General features: G+C 26.2%; 1 long non-coding RNA gene across 1 annotated transcript; it reads right to left on the reverse strand.

Annotated features, from left to right (window-relative positions):
• Positions 1-10,528: 10,528 nt before the first annotated feature.
• Positions 10,529-13,758, reverse strand: LOC112692232. Its single transcript, XR_003149398.1, has 6 exons — positions 13,497-13,758; positions 12,824-13,000; positions 11,661-11,790; positions 11,479-11,574; positions 10,830-10,994; positions 10,529-10,769 (listed from the first exon to the last, which is right to left on the reverse strand). It is a non-coding gene; the product is annotated as an uncharacterized LOC112692232 (long non-coding RNA).
• Positions 13,759-16,687: the final 2,929 nt, after the last annotated feature.

A 16,687-nucleotide genomic window follows, 5' to 3' on the forward strand; every position in this document is an offset into this window, starting at 1 on the left:
ATATAATTATGTATCAACGAATGACGACAGTTGACATAATTGTGTGTGCATCTTATTTTATCTCGTATGTGTGTTGTGAACAAGCAAGCTCGGAAAAAGCTTTTAGAATCCTCGACAACAGCCAAAAAATAAAATTACTGATTTAAATTAATAATTAGGACTCAAAAGTTAATAATTTAAAAAACCTAAAAAAATTCTTGAAAAAAAAAATCGTAATTTTACAAAAAATAAAAAGAAAAAATTATTTTTCAAAATAATCCGAGAAAATGGTTAAAAAAGAGAAATAATAACATAATTTATACAGTTACCTTTCATAACTAAAATAAATAATCGTCGATTGAAAATACATCATGTTCAAATTCTGATATAACTACACGTAAACGAGCATTAGCTGAAGTTTTGAATTTTGGCATAGCGAAAAATATATAAATAATATTGCACAACGACGGAAAAAAATGAAATTATAATTGACGTTCCGTTTCCTGGGAATGCGTCGAGTATCAAACAAAATTACTGAATAAAATACACTAAAATTGTAGAATAAGTCCTGAAAAGATAAAATACCAATTGATCCATTATGGTATGATAAAAAATAATTAAATTTATTTCAGATACTTGAAAATTTGAGTTAGCTTAATTTACGCCTTGCTATAATTTAAACAATAATACACTTTTGAGGAGTTTTTTAGTAAAAATAAGGTTTAAAACTTAAAATGTATCAATTATGATTTTATAATATCTAAGCAAAAATAGTGAAATAACGATAAAAATTAATAAAATAATCTTAAAGATGGATAATATAAAAAAAAAAAATATGACAAAATATAAAATATAAAATTAAAAGTTATAAATTATCTCTATTTGTCAAATAATGCTGATGCTTTACAAATTATATTAACTATACAATAAATATAAAAAAAACCGAGAACGGGTGGTTTTCTTTTCAATCAGAATATGGTAATTTTTTTTTTTTTTATTACAAAATAAAATTTATTAAGGGTCTTATATTCGGTTTTCAAGTCTTTGGTATTACAATTGAAAGCTTAATGAATATTTAATTATAAATATGTATGATTTTACGAGTAGTAGAGTTTTATCTTTATTTGTATATACATATGATTACATATTAAAGTTATATAAAAAAGAAAGACACCTACATAATGGTAAATCCAATTCATTTCCATGTTTCTCTAAAAAGAAAGTTAAAAAGGAATCATGTGAAAATATTACAGGGTGGAAAAAGTATCTATTTACGATCCTAAAATAGCAAGTGTACTGTTTTTAACAAATAAAAAAGTATAATATTTAATTTAAAAATTGAAAAACTATGACGAACTGCAATATCAATTGTATAATAATAAACTAATATGTATTTTAAGAACCAATATTTAAATTCGTATTTATGTACTTCAGCAATAGCATAATTACATTTTATAATAGTAAATAGTTAAGTAATACTCGTGAATAAATGTATAAATAAATATTTATATATAGAAATAAACATAGAGTATTATTATATGTGTAGTGTACGACCGGTTTCGAATATAAAATTCATCATCAGGTATGAAAGCTAATTAAATCGAGACTAAAATTGAAAAAAAAAATTGGTCACTTTACACTGGGATAATTTATTTTAACAGGAGATATTATTTAAAATAAGTTCTTATTAGACATAGATAAGTTATGAAATATAAATACTTTTGGTTATTATTTATCATTTCCTATTTAAAACGTATTGATATAAAATATTTATTATATTCAATTATAATTTTTATATTATTTACGTCCAATATATGCCACTGCGTTAGAGACTATAATATTGAAAACCTAATAATGTTTTCATTTTTATACAATACGCGCTAAAAAATTTCTATTTATTATTGTTTTAACAGAATATTTGCATTTTTATGGGATAACTACCATTTTACTGAAAATCATTTCAGCTACCAGAGCACATGGCGAAAAAAATTAAAAAATGTTTAGTTTTAAATTCTGTTCAATTCTAAGAATTATATTTTTTGTGCAACGTTTCTACTTCTTCTAGAATAATTATTCAACATATTATTATGAATTCGATCAAATATGTATGGCGTCATTAAGTCGACATGGCACGACCAATTTATATATGTCATTCATGTTATACGTGTAAAAGTTGTTTCGTATAATTATTAACTCACCTTTAAATCATATTTATGAATTTTATTTTTATTTTATATGAGTTTTTTTTTTTTTAAGTCGATAATGGAACTATATAGTTATTATAGCACTTATATTTTGTTTTTAGATTTTAAAACAACATGAGACATTTTCTTACGTAAAATACGCACGTAATAAATTGCTATGGTGGTTATAAATTAGTATAATATTTTGTTGAAAAATACGTCTATGTAATCGAATAGAAATGTGATGGGTCGGTCAATTTAATTTTGAATTTTTTTTTAAATATAAAAAGAGAGTGTCACAATTCGTAATGATTTACTACAAAAAATCACAAGATACAACCTTTCTATTTTTGATCTAAAAAATAATCAGTCTAATAAAAAAGACATAACTTATTATTATTTATTCTTCGGATAGATCTCAAATTTGAAGCTACTATTGAAAAATTCATTAAAATATTTACAAGCGAAACATATAATTTTAAAAATGTTGAATAATGAATAATGAAACTCTATATTACTTATTTTTATTTTTCACGATACATTTGTTTTTAGCTCATTGGATGAATCTAAGTAAAAATTTGAAAAATTTTGAGCACCATTTGGTAAGGATTTCAGAGATACCGTATGAATGGAAATGATATATCCTTTTGGATGGTAACATTTTCTTTCCAATTTTGATAATAATTAACTGTCTCATTTGTCAATTATATTAGTATAATAATATATATTTATTCACAATATAGATAGAAAATGTCTTCTTTCATACTGCATGAATGTGTAATAGTTTTAACAATATTTTTTATCACATTTTTTTTTTTTTTTTATTAATTTACGAGTAGATTCCAACAAAATAAGGGATTTTTGATAAGTTTTCTATAATTATTTTCCCCGGAAAAAGACGTGCACAGCACATTGTAATTATTTGATATTCCCAATAATTTTGTTTCAAGAGTAAGAATACGTTAGATGTGAATTTCGAACTTAAGTAGAAAGATCATTTTCAAATTAATAACTTATAAATAATAAATAATAAGGAAAATTGTGTGTGAATTTAAATATCTACTTGCAGATACTTTAAAATATGAGAAAATGTATATAGAATATTATGACATTAATTAAAATTACTGTCAAATTTGGTATTTCCGTTTTAAAAGGTATCTATGATACAATAAGAGGTAAAAAGAAAGAAGTTAATCATTTTTTAAATAAGTTTAATGAAGAACGTATTAAACAACATGACCAATATATTTATATTAATTTAAAATTATATGACCCATACAATAATTATTTCTAAAGCTATTGGTACTGTTCATTATTAAAATAATCTTACCTCAGGCACAGAATATATGGACATAACACTTAATAGTTATGTAATAGTAATGTGCCATTCGCGCATAGAAAACTAGCACAATCTACTTTCTTATAATATATAGGTCTAAAAATATATATTATTTGTTACTAATTGACTAATAAGTTATGAGTTTCATTCTATATCTAATTATTTAATTAATTACAAAAAAACATACATATTACATTTTATATACATTAGAATTTATTAGAATTATTAATTTAATAGTGATAAATCTAATACTTATAAAATATAATATTTATTTAAAGTTATTATTTCAATTTTATAATAACTTAATCACTACGCATACAATTGTATTATTTAATTGTAATTTGTGAACCCATTGGTTCTCATACGAACTTGGGCAGTCTATTTAAATATTCTTGAAAAAAAAATAAATAAATTTTCTGACTTTTAGAACATCTTAATCAACGTGCCACTTTAAGTCAAAGCCCCATAAAGCATAAAATTAAACCTTTTGAATTATACTAATACTTACCATATTTATAATCATTAATTACCTACTAATAAACACAAGGTAACTTGAAAATTACATGGTAACTTATTAATTTGACTCTATAAGTATAATTATTATCCAACTTTGGTGTATATAACTAATTTCTTACACCTAAGTCAGTATGAAATATTAGTTTCACTGGATTTAGATAGGTACATAAATCATTTAAATTATCAATATTTAACATACCCTATTTATAAAGTTTCTCAAATTTTGATAAAGCGATTTTCAGTTTTATCTTCAATATTTTTAAAATTCATCGTAATGAATACTAATTTAATTTTCTTGGTAAGTATAATGTTTTCTATTTTATTTTTTTTTCCATACGATAAACATAAATCTAGATTTTTTTTTACTTTTATAACAAAACAAATCAGTCAACATTGAATGTTTTTGTGTAAATAAATACTTAATTAAAGTACTCAATAGTTGTTTAACAAATAGGTACTAAAACTACTCTTAAAAGAAAGTATTTAAATATTTTAAACTATCCTGAAAGGGTACAGTAAGTAGTATTTGATAGTAACTACGAGGGGAAAATGTAATCGTATTAATTTACCAATATTCATTAATTTATACCTACGAATAGAAATAACTCAATGCTCATTATTATTTTTAGCTAGCACCTAAAAATGTTAATAAATAAATAATTTCTAATGGCTATGGACAAGATATGTTTGTATTCAAATTTAAAAATAAAGATGGTAACTGTAAAAAGAAAATCCTTGTTTCGCTGTTAGGCATGTTTTACGTTCATCGTCCACAAACAAATATAGATGATTTCTTTTTGGTAAACGTATGTTACTATATTGATAAAGATTTCATGTCAAAAGTGTTTGCATCAAATTATTAGTAGAAAACGATTATAGAACTTTAGATGAATCCACAGCAACCATCTAATCGATCCAATTTGTTAATGGCTAATAAATAAGCTTTCATGAATAAGCTTTCGGAAATAAAAATCTTGTACTTAAAATATATTAAATTATTGATTAAATTGAAATTTTGTTCACGAATGAGTAATAAATTACTAGTAATTACTAATAATTAAATTACGTATACATATATTAGTAATAGTAATTCTTTTAGTTATAGTTTTTTTCAACAGAGGCTGATTTTTATTTTTATTTTATTTTAAATTAATACAATACCTATGACGTAATTTAACAATACGTCATGATAGATGTGAGCTGTAACAAATTTCATTTCGATTATTATTTAAATCAAATATATTACTAGGGCCTCTGCTCCGCCCTCTGGATACTCGATTCACCACGGATAGGATAATGTAATGGAGACTTAGACGCTTAGTCTGAAAGTTGCCAAATCGGTCGCTTAAGTGATCTCAGTTCCCAATACCTGCTAGTATAATTGCGCGTATAATCAAAACGGGGCGTATCCTCTCATTGGACATTTGAAAGTTTTTTGAATTAATAATAATGCATAAACGTTAAATATGTACACGGGTTGGATAATAATAATTATAATAATAATCTGAATCAGAATAAATGTTGAGTAATAAATGGATATTGAGTACTGCCAACAGTAATACGTAGGTCGGGAAAAATATCTAGAGGGTAATAATACCCTCTATGTAATATGTTATATTTTTAAGTAACAATGTAATATACCGATATCAACTTGTTACTGTAATCTAAAAGTATTCAACGCAGTCCTTAAAAATTGATAATGGTTTTTGTTTAAGTTTTATTAATTCAAAGAGAGCATATCAATGAAAATATCAGATATAATATCTAATAATATACAAGAAACGTTAATACTGGACGGGATTTCTTAACGTTTAGTGGATTCATACGTAATCCTATAACGGCCCGATGGCCAGATGTTAACCTAAACGTCGTTAAGCTTTAACGACCGGGTTCCGATACTATCGTTCGAGCGAACAGCCTTAAAAAACGAGTCTCGTAATTAATTTAATGAATCATTTAACTTACTGATTATTCGTAAGCGTATGGACCATTTCCCATAGTGATTCTGTGAACGCACCGTGATTTAGTGCAATTAAAATGAAACGAAAATTAACTATGCAATTAAGGATTAGCGAAAGTTTCGAGACGATTAGGCAACAACTGAACGTACGCAATTCGTGACACTAAAAGATTGTGCATCACTTCGACAATAGAGTACTTAAGGTGTTCGGAAACAGTAAAAAGTTGCAAAAGTCAAGTTCGAGACGATACACAACTACGAGGTATGAACTGCGATAGAAAATTATTACAAAACTTTGGCATTCATTTCGTTCAAAACGTTACCCAATTGCTATTTTAATACCATTGTTTATTGCATGACATATGTTTATTTTAAAATTAGTGTACTGCACTCGCGCGATTTACTTTTATGACGTTGTGATATATGTCTATCGTTTTTTTTTTTTTAATATTTATAGCCGTACCACACGTCCGCACTAATATTTCTGGCATTCTCTCGTTTTCCTTGACGTACGTGTACATATTAGGAGAACGTTAAGTACCTGAACACTTCTTTCTCCGTCCTCTGTTCTTCGCTCCTGTTCAGATGCACGCACGCATGTATACCACGGCCTGTTCCGGACGTAACGCGTCTATCATGTGCGCAAGGTAACGGATAGCGAATACGTGAGGTACCTGACAGTGGCGTCCCTGATCCTTTTCTATGGGGAGAGCAAGGGGTGTCCTTCATACGGGTATTCATATTTATGTGTTTTCCTAATACTATATAAATAATAAATAACGTCCATTTGAAGAAAAAATAACCATTCAAGGAGGGCAACCACCCTTCCACTCTGAGGACGCCACTGGTACCCGAAGAATAATGGCGTTCTGCACAAGTTGGACGGGAACTGCATCATCATCAGTCACGTTCGCACCTGTGGAAGAATTAGTGGTGGGCATACCCGGATTACATGGATTATCCGGATTAATCGATTCAATTTCGCGGTTCATTGACTCATTTTTAAATTCACGTAAAAATCATCATGTGGTCATGCAGTGATAATAAGTTCATTAGATATTCGGTCATGATACTACTGTAAGTCATAGAGGTATAACATGTAATAACTTATTTTGGTTACGAGTACTAGGATTGAATTATAAAAACTCTTGAATTGATGGAAAACATCATATCGTTATTCATATATAACATAATATTAACTTTTTGTTAAATGTTATATAATTTATTAATTTATAGTAATTTATTTTACAGGATATTATTTATTTATTTGTTTATGCATATGACATATTCGACTAGTTGACATGAGAAAATATTAATAAGATCGATAAAATAAACAAATAAATAAATAATATAAAAAGACAACTGATTAACAAGTAATAAAATAAAAGTCCATACTTCGGGTTTCTCTCTGTTCCCATCGTCTAGTCCGTAGGTGTTCTACAGATTATTTCTGAGGTTCTGCATGCCATTTGGGTAATCTGGACTTAAAGCGCAGCGGTGGGTGTTGAAGAATGTCAATTTGTAGCGTCAACGTAGACTGACTCTCTAGCTGATGCAGGATCTTAGTGATGTGGGATAGTCCTCTTAGATCTAGGGGCGCTATGTTAGAGAGGGTGGGTAGCCGTATCGTTTGAGTGGACCCAAAAACAGTACCTGATCAAACGCACATTTTATGATTTGATTGTGCATCGACTTTAGAACATTAGGCACTTCTAGCCCGCACAATTGAGTAGTATTCAGTTACGCTATAAACCAATGCGATAAAATAGTTTATTTTACCGTTGATCAAAAATAATTATAAGTTACGTAAAAAACGAATCCATAAATCCGGATACATCGAAAATTTAATTCGAATGCACGGATATTTGCAAAATTCAAATCTTTGGATATCACGATCATTTTTAAGAGGAGTACACGAGTGCACGTCGCTGGCGAGTCGTTGTTACCGGCCGGAGGCATTGACGTCGTTACATACGACGGATCATTAACGATACAATGATAACTCATCGTTGTACCGCGTATTAAAATACTTGCGAACAATGACAACGATTGTTTTAAAAAACAAAATAAAATATTTTCACCGTCGTTGTTACTATAATTGGTGTTATTATTGCAATTCGTATTTATTAACGGATGCCGTGGTATACGTAACACACACACATGCACGACGGTAAAAATAATATATTAATATTAGGTATATGTACACAATACGTGTACGTTACCCAGAGCCGTATTTAAGGGGTGGTTCTAGGAGATAATAACCCCCTGAAATATTTAAGAGGGCGGCAATATTTTTACTGTTATTCTGGATAAAACCAAATCGATTTTTTCGCATTCTCAATTGAAAATTATTTATGAATAAATAAAATTGTTTAGGTACTATAAAATCATTTATATTATTTAGTAGTGTACAAAATGTATATATATTTAAGAATATTTTATTTGATATGGTATTTTAATGACATATAGGTAGGTATTGGTTTAATCTTGATTTGTATGGGGATGGGTTTTTTTTTTTTTACTGTGTTTGTAGTTATATTACAAAGAGATTAAATTATATATTTAACATTAGTAGTGAAAACCACTGTCGTTCATTTATTAAAATAGGATATATGAATGAACCTAAATAGCAATTATACGTTTATAACATATACAGATAATAATTGTTAGTAGGTAATATTAATACATATTTTAATTTTATACCTCAACGTATTAGAGAAATTCTGAGAATGAGAAAATATTCTCACATGGGTTATGAATAACATACATATATATTAATATAATATCCTCATAAAATATACTTCGTAAAGACTATAAGTTATTCCATCTTGAAATGGACTTAAATTAATATCTGTGTATAGTAGATTCTGTGATTAATCAAAACAAGTGCAAGGGATATTGAAATATTAAATTTTTTTTTGTTAATGAATATTTTATAAAATAATTAAATGTTATTCTTGAGTATACTTCATACTATATTATTTGTATAAAATATATTATAGCATAAATATAAGTACATAATTGTAAGTCGAGTACATTTAAGTGAATAAACTAATATATATATATATATATAACTTAAACTATAACAGGTATATATTTATTTATACAAGCTATTTTAATTAATAGTAGAATTAGGTTTTTTATTTTTAAATGTTATCATACAAAGTATCTTATAAATATGAAAAATATTTTGTCCCCAAATGCAAAGCTTTTCTAGGAGACAATAGTTCTAATTTAAGTAATTATATAATGAAAAATTAAACAAAAATAACAATAACATGATTGGTACATATTACACATAACACTAAGGGAAGATTTATAATTGTCATATATATATATATACTTTTTAGATATTAAATATAAACAAAGAATAACCGGTAGCACATTTAAGGGTGAGAAAGGCGAAAGAGGCAAATTTTTGGAGGTGGCAAAATATTCTAACTTTTATTATTGATATGTTCATGATTTTTTTAATTTTCACACCTCTTTCAGTATTGTTAAGTATTTTAAAAAATATTATTGAGTATTTAATAAAAAAATTAAAAAAATTATACTATACCTAGTCCCCTAAGTATTACTGAAATAGAAAAATAGGTATATTACATTTATTATTCGATAAGATATAATATTTTCGTTCAATGTTTATAATAAAGAATCGGGTACACAGAACGCAGTATTCACTTTAGGGCACATTTAAAAAGTTTACAAAAGGAGTAAAATTATGCATATAATTGTTCAATGTATGTTAGTATTTATAAAAGAGAATAGTTTAGTTATATAAGTGTATATAAATAATATATATAATATAATATAACAAATATAAGTATATCTTTATATTGATATTGCTCTAAGGATACTACGTACTTGGATACTATGCTACTATGTACACTTTAAAGTAATTGTTCAACGGAAAAATCATTTTCTTCATTAAAAAGGGTTAAAACTTATTTAAGATGAACAACGAGAAAAAATTGTCTTGATTAATTAGCAATCATCAATATTGAAGCTGATTTAACGAAAACTATTAACTTTAATGATATTATTGAAAATTTTTCTTCTCGAAAGTCAAGAAAAAAATTATAAGCTATCGATTATTTTATTATATATAATTCATAATAAATATAATATATTTAATCTAAGAAAAACCATGTATTGTTAATCATTGTGCATATAATAAGTGTTGATTCAGTTTTCTATATTTAATTATATTTTTTTTTAAGGCGGCTCTAAACGATTGGATTTTTCAAGGAATATTGACTTTAAATAAAAAAGATTAGGTTACCGTTAGGATATGTATTACTATAAAATTATCTAATACAATATCGCAAAACAAGTGATTTATTATTTGTTTCAAACAATTAATTTTTTTATTGCTTAAGTTTGAAGTTATTTATATTTTTTGGTGAAGGGGAAAGACGGAAAAATTATTTTGTCCCGGGTCGCGTGTATACACAGTTTGACAATATTGTTAATTTGTTAATTATAATTAACAGATTCCTTTTTTTTATACAAAATTAACAACAAAATATTTATAGGCACAATGCCATTGAAAATAATTAAAAATTCTGAGAATAATAAAATAAGTTTTGTTGATATTAAAAGAGCTCAATTTACAACATATGCAAGATTAAATAATCAACTTCAATGGTGAAAAAAAGCTAAGTTATAAAATGTATTATGATATTATGGTTTTGAATATCTTGATTTTTCTTTAGTTTTAGTTAACCATGTTCCAGTGACTGACTCAATTTGACTGACTGTAGTAAGGACAAATTACCTAGATACCTATTATCTAAAATATATACAAATGAGTTAAATATAAAAAAATAATCATAATAGTTTTATTGGGTACCTATTAATATTTTTAAATATAGGCAGTATAGAAAGTTTTTATTGACTTTTAGCTCAAATAAACTTCCAAGTCATTTTGTCCAACAATGATTTTCTTAGAAATGTTTGAATCTACTCAAATAGTCTTTCTAAGTCAGATTCATCAAATTAGTGATGATTAATGATTCTAAAAAATAAAAATAAAATACATAAAAAATTATTTATTTACTTATAATATAATAATTATTAATTAAAATGTTTATTACAATATTAATAGATTTAAAATAACCAATGTATTATCTAAGTGATGAAAATCTTGAGTACAATCAGTTTATATACATTTAATACTCATCATAACTAACATTATATATGATTTATGATTTATATGTCATATTAACTAAAATATAATGAATATTTGTTAATTCGATATATTTTTATCTAATATCAACTGCAATTAACAATATTTGCATTAATAGTAGTTAAATAAAATTGTCATTAATTTCTGATTATTTAATAAATAAACTTACATATTATTTATTTATTTCAACATATAAAATATCTATTTATATATTTAATTACAAGTATTAACCATTTATAAATTTTGGTTTTATTTTATTATTTTATTAAATATATTACATTATAATTTATAATCTCAATGAAAACAACATTACATTTTTTTAAATCTGGCTCATTTGAAGGAACTGACTGCAACGGTTAAATGTGCACGATCAAGTAGTTTTCATGTTTTTCATTTAGATCAAATGTTCCTGTATATAAATAGTAAAAAAATAAAAAACATTATAAATCAATCAAATAAATGAATAATAACTGTAAAACAAAAAATTGTACCTACCAAAATTAGAATTAGTTTTTGTAAATTTTTTTATGGTTCGGTGAACAATAGAAAATTGTGTAAATAAATGTTGAAGAAAGAATAGTACTTATGTATATTCTTCTATTCTATTCTTATCACTGTAGTGTTACTGTGAAAATAACAGTTTATTAGTTTCAGTTATATCTAATAATTAAATTTCAGAAATTAGATGTAATTATTATAACTACTTAGACGACCAATGTTTCACTTACATTTATTAAAAATATACATTTATATTATGATTTTAAGTGAACAATTTGAATTAGTTATTTTATTTAAAATTATTATTTCCAATCCAATATCTTTTGTAATTACTATTCATAGAAAATAAAATAAAATAATAATAAATAACTAATCACACATATTTTGACTAAAATCCTAACATAATTTCTATAGTAAAAATAAATTTGGATAATTATTCTTATGCTATACATAATTTATCATCAAATACTAATACATATTTTGATTTATCAATTTTAATTTTATTTCAGTGTTTTTTTAAAGAAACAATTAATAAATGTAAAATACATAATTTTGTATTTATTTATAATTTACCTATGCAAAGAATTTACCAACAACTAATTCAGCTAATTCAATAATTTATATCTTTCAATGATTCATTATCTTAGATATTAAATAATTTTGAAAAGTCATCATCACATTTTGTGATATACTTAATTGCTGTTAACTTATTTTTTATGATTTATTTTTTTTTAATTTTTCTAGTAAATTGGAATTTTTTCCCAAAAATTAGTTTTCGAATGATTTTTTAAGTTATAATTAAACAATTGTAGCTTAGTAAATTTATATAGTTCCTGTTTATTTTTGAAATAATTGTTTTAAAAGACACAATTTTAATTTAAATTATTATAATTATTTTTGAAAATAATATATTTTTTTTTTAGTTATTTAATCACTTCAATAAAAACCGACCAACAAACTAATAATAATAATATATATAAATACAATGTCAATATGAAAGTTTTAAACTTAACCAATCTATAATTACATAGCCTGGAACTTAAACAAATTTTTTTATTTATGATACTAAATATCATTTAAATTACAAATTATTTTTAGCTATAGTTAATAAAAATCCTTATTGACATTGAATTTAAGAATTGAAAATTAAAATAATTTACCAGTACTCATATATTTTTGAACAGTGTAAATAAGATGTTCAAATGTGTATGTTTATTCATGTTAGGTTAGTAATTCATGTTTAGTTAGTTAGTTAACCATAAGTTAACAATTGTTGAAAAGATATTCTTCCGTAGTTGAAACTAAAACTAAATGCTTCGGCATCACTTTGTCAATCACTACAATAAATAATAAATAATTAAAAACAAATATATATTAATAAATGAATGAAAAATGATAAGAATATTTTAAATACATCTAAAGTATTTAATATTTTAATCTAAAAAATATTTCTATAAATTATTGCTGTATACTGATAATCATACATAAATATAATATAAAAATCCATTTTTGTTTTCAACACAATTATATTTTGAATTTTTTACTAGGGTTAAAATGAAAGTATAATAATTTAAACTAATGTCAATGGTCGGTTTATAATAATAGATAACATTTTGGGATATAAAAGCTGTTAATTCTATAAATTGAACGTATTGATACATGTACGTGTAATCGGTGGTTTGACAAATAGTAAAAAAAAAACTATAAGAAAATGATAATAGAATTATCTAACTAATTAGGTAATGGTGCATAGTATTATCACTATCATACTTGCTTGAAATCGTATCAAGTGAATTTTTTTAAATGTATGTAGGCTTAATTAGAAGTACTTACCACATCAGTTGATCGCATAAATTCCTACTAAATTGTTAATCAATGGGCAATTGAATATGAAAATAACATTTGATCGAATTCAATTGAGTTCTGATTGCAGAAAATGATAATGCGTAATAGCACGGATTCAAACATTTCAGTAGTTAGTCATCCGATAACGACGAAAACATTTATTACTACAACGTGGCCTGGTAAACCTTCGTTGGCTGTGACATCTTTTAAGTTATGACAAGTTACGTATCTTATCGTCTTATCGTATACTTCTTCCGCTATCAACGTACTGATAACACATTTATGAACGGTCGTTTATCGTTTGTCTTCCTTTTTCGCTTTTCCTATTCTTTTCAAGCGTTGCTCACTCCGACCAATGCAACCGTGGTCTGTCGATTTTTTACTTGTCCCATTCAATCCGAATCGAAGAGATTACCAACTCACTTGTTGGCTTCGACCGAGTTGTGTTCGAATACGATTAGTTAAAGTAGAGTAGTACCGAGTTAGTCATTTATTATGAGCTGTAGTTCTAAATCATATTATACCGAATAACCGAACGATATATTTCTTTATTACCCTAATAGATAAGAATTATTGTCGGTTAATTGACAAGTCATTATTTTTTGTCTTAGTTATAGCAATTGTACAATTTCTGTTTTCAGGTATCGTAGTTACGTAATTTTTGAAGAAGGTTATCCTGAAATATTAAAGAAAAAAAGAAAATATTGTAACGTTGTTTGAATTGTTTTTCTTTTAATGTTATTGCAAAAGAGATTAATGATAAATTATTGTTTCATCGTCGTTATTCCTGATTGTATTATGTTCAGGAATTATATACATCGATGGCTAATAAACGATTGATGTCTCGGTATTCCACAAATGCATAACCTTAGACTTACTTCATAAAATATAAAACGACGGTTTTAAAAATGCTCCGTACTCATTACAATACCTTACTAATAAAATGTTCATTACTCAACTATGATTATAAATGACTAAATTAACCACAATAAACTTCATCTGAAACTAATTTTACGTGTAGTTTTATGGTATAATTACTATTTATAGATCATTCTGGCTGATATAGAACTCAACGATTATTTCCCATGGAAATAATAATAAACATTTAGACTACGATCATTTAATTAATTTTAAAAATAATATTAAAATTCTTTAAAGTCATAATTTATCAAACAAGTGCTAATAATGGACAACTCTACTGACCAATCACGTTGTATGGCTAAAAGCGAAGAGTATCCAATAATTTTCAGGAAAAATATTTACAAAAACTCGAATGATAACAAAAACACTGACTGTAGTAGTGATCAATTAATCGTATGGCAATCGGAAAAAAACAATGACGGATATGACACGATATTTGAAACCATCAACTTTAACAAAGTTCGAAAAAATGAAGATTCGGAAGCAGATAGGTTAAATGTTGAACAATGCAGTTGTAAAAAAATATTGGATACCATTAAAGAACTTTTGAAACCAACTTCAGATGAATCCAACGGTACCAATCCATCAAAAAAAACGTCACTTGAAGATATTTTTTGTGACTTACAAGTTGATCCTAAGAGCGATTATTATGGAAAAGATTTTAAATATTATGACTTGGATGAAGAGTATCTAAATACATTTGTTCGAGAATTTAAAAATAATGACAACCCAAAAAGTGAAGCAGATGCGTATTCCAAAGAAAAAGAACTAACGATAGATGAACCCGTGGAACTCGAAGAACTTCAAGAAAAGCCTAAAAAAGATGATACAAAGAGTGACAATAAAAATAAAATTCAAGACACAAAAAGCAGTTATATACACGAGGATACAGTAGAAGATAGCATAAAAAATGAAACTGATGTTGTTACTAATGAAGTTCCAGTAAAATACAAACAAAAAAGTATTAAACGTCGTGTAGGTAAGATTCGAAAAAAAGAAAAATTGCCTTTCAAGCGTGCAATTTATGGCAACAAGTCTGTAACTAAAAAAAACGAAGTACAAGAAAGTGAGTACGACATTAAGTATTTGTACACGTTTGGTGATGATTATCGAGGTGGTTTAAAACGTGGTCATGAAAAATGTCAGGATACTTATAAAGGAATCCCACCGAATAAAGGTTGGATAACGAATTCAGATTTAGCTAAAGTAAGTTATTTTTTTTATACAACTCTGAAAATTGTATTTGCATAAGTAGAATTTAATAAGCAATCGTTTTTATAAAATATTGTTATTATTATTATAGTATTTTTTTATTTATTAACATTATAATGTATTTTATAATGAAATCGTAATAAGTATTTTAACTTCTTATTCAGGGTCTAAAACACGTAATTTTAACACATTTCCTCTCCCGCATATTACAATATTTATTTACATCATATGAAAATTAAATGTTGTACTATCACACGACCTAAAGGGAGCAAATAAGTAAGATATCCACCTGTCGATTCTCCATAGTTTTTTTCTCTATATCTAAGCATTCTCTGTATTGATTATTTGCAGTTATTGCAGTTTTTGCTTAACTTAATCAACAGATATTAGTTATTTTCACACTGTAATTCATTTTCCTAACATATCTTAAGTGCCGAACAATATGCTGCGCGTTAAGTGTACGTACTCGTATTATGCGCGCACATAATTATTGCACTGCCGATTAAAATGCATGTTTAATATAATATATAATTTGTACGTCAATATTGTCACTACAGAACAGGGAGAAAATCAGATTGAGAAAAAAGTTGCACGACGAAAAAGAACTTATTTATCAGATGGAGCTCGCTTTGAAGAATGAAGCTTTGGAAATAAAAGACGACCAATCGAACGCGACGGTCGATTCGAATAAATCCATGAACTCGAAGGGTGAGATTGGAGCTCATGATCACACGAGGATCGCAAAACCATTGCTGGATCTAAACAAATCCAACGGCTTGTACACGATTACTATGAACTCGATGACGCAAAATGATAAATCGGTCGAGCCGGTCGTGTTCAGATTGAATACAACAATGAACAACACGGAGTACGTCAGCTCCAATTCCAGTTTACACATGGAGTTTCTCCCGCCAGCGGCGATGTACGCTGCGCGTCCTCGTGCTAAGCGACGTCACGTTTCTACTTCGTACGATAGAGTGCACTTTCAACTAGGCGAAGAATTGAAAAAAAAAAAAAAACCTGTAGAAGTACCGAGCAAGACACAC

This window comes from Sipha flava, unplaced genomic scaffold (genome assembly GCF_003268045.1).
Source record: "Sipha flava isolate LNK unplaced genomic scaffold, YSA_version1 71_pilon_pilon, whole genome shotgun sequence".
Lineage (NCBI taxonomy): Eukaryota > Metazoa > Arthropoda > Insecta > Hemiptera > Aphididae > Sipha > Sipha flava.